A 1,924-nucleotide genomic window follows, 5' to 3' on the forward strand; every position below is an offset into this window, starting at 1 on the left:
ACTGGCTCAGCTGCCTCCTGGCAGTGGGATCTAGCTGTGACATCAATAAGGATTCATCTATTCACAGTCCGAATCCACCATGGATTCAGGCCTTGGCCTTCCCCATAAGCAGGTAGAACTTTCTCTCTGGGTGAATTTTTGGCTCTCAGATCTTGTACATTTCATTCAGGCCATTGTGAGCATCCACAACGTTCAACATCCATTGTGTACTGAGCCACACATTTCTAAGCAGGTAATGCAGGAACGTTTGCACTTCACTTCTGCAGCAGCTCTGCAATGCTCAGCGTCTATTTGTAACTTGAGTCTGACACAATCCCCTGTTATGCATAAGAAGAATGTTTCCATAATACCTTGCAACTATGCTCAAAGTACTGGAAAAACCCCAACAGATGCCTCCAAATAACACTTTATTCAGCAAAGGAAAAGAGATGCTGAAGCAGTTCCTCAAGTCTCCCAAGAAAGCGGTAATACACTTTTAAATATTTTGAATTTCATGACCCTTGGAGTCTGCTATTAGTGTTTTTTGGATTCCAGAATTGGCAAGAGGGTTAAAAAAACCTCAGAGTCTACACTCAGGTAACTATACTGCTTCTACCATGAGGTCTGCTTTTTCCTGGTCTAATTTACTATCCTACTTGTGTTTTGATGATACCAGGTAAGTAATATCTTGTTTAATGTGCTGATCATTAAATTTCTGGGTATTTTTCTCTCTGCAGTTTCTGTGTTAATTAACCATTTAACTTCTTGTAAATGAGTTTAGGCTTGGAGACTGAACTTCTAACATACTGCTCTCTGCAAACTGGGCTTAAACAGGCACAGTATTGAAGGGCAGCTATCCTTAGATTGTCAAAGTAGGCAGCTGTATTAAAAGTAGTGTTAGATTTTTCTGCTTATCTCAGAAAATAGAAATTGTGTGAAATTAACTTCTGATATTTGCTTCTCCCTTTATATTTATGAGCACCTGGTCACAGCTACAGTATGGGTAAGTTTACCACATTCTGCCTTCTACTATGTTCACCCAGCTTCTGCAGGGGCAAGAGAGTTCAAAACTTTCACATTAAAGTGAATGGTAAAACATGCCTGAAAATAGCCCTACTTTTGAAACAGTAGCAAGACATAATGTTGGTGGATCTGGTAAATAAAAGCATGCATAAAACCCCACTGCTATGCCCACAGCTTTTCTCCTAGCTATAAAATTCCCTGAACTCCAGCAGGTGGCAGTGAGCAACAGTCTGAAATTTGAGTGCTGCAAAAATGAAGAATAATTTCCACCACTGAAACTTAAAAGATACTGGATTCATTTGGGAACTAAATGACACAGATGTGGCAGGTAAACCTGCAAACATCTAAACAAATGAAACACATTTTTCAACAGACTGGTAGCTTCTAAGGCAGCCCTCAAAGGTGACATTTTTCTGCTCCCTGCATCGCCTCTGTTTTCTCCCTGGGTGGGTGCTACAGCTTTATGCTGTGATGCAGTGCTGTGGAGGCAAGCATTGTTGGCTTTACTGCATAGAAAACAATTCACTCTGTTAGATTAATAGAAATGCAGAATGTGTTTTGAATAGCTCATTTTACATCTAGGCCTTTTTGCATAGAAGGCATAATGAATTGGATTGGGATAGGCAATTTAATTTATTACAGCTGTCAGCCAGTGAGCACTGCTACACTTGATTTGTTTTGGTGCCTCTTGCAGGTTGCTGCCGAGGTGCTTGTCATTACACTTCATTTTGTGAACTACTCAGGTGGGGGAAACATATAAAGGAAAAGGTTACTGGGCAGGAGGGGAGCAGAGCTTCCTTTTCTATAGCTGTGAGGAAAGCACCAGGAGAAAAAAAGTTAGGTTCTGGTTAAGCCCTTTTGTACTGAGGTATACATTGAGCCTTTGTTTAATTATATGACATTAATGGTTCAATCAAGACCT

The sequence above is a fragment of the Fringilla coelebs genome (genome assembly GCF_963513975.1).
Source record: "Fringilla coelebs genome assembly, chromosome: 9".
Lineage (NCBI taxonomy): Eukaryota > Metazoa > Chordata > Aves > Passeriformes > Fringillidae > Fringilla > Fringilla coelebs.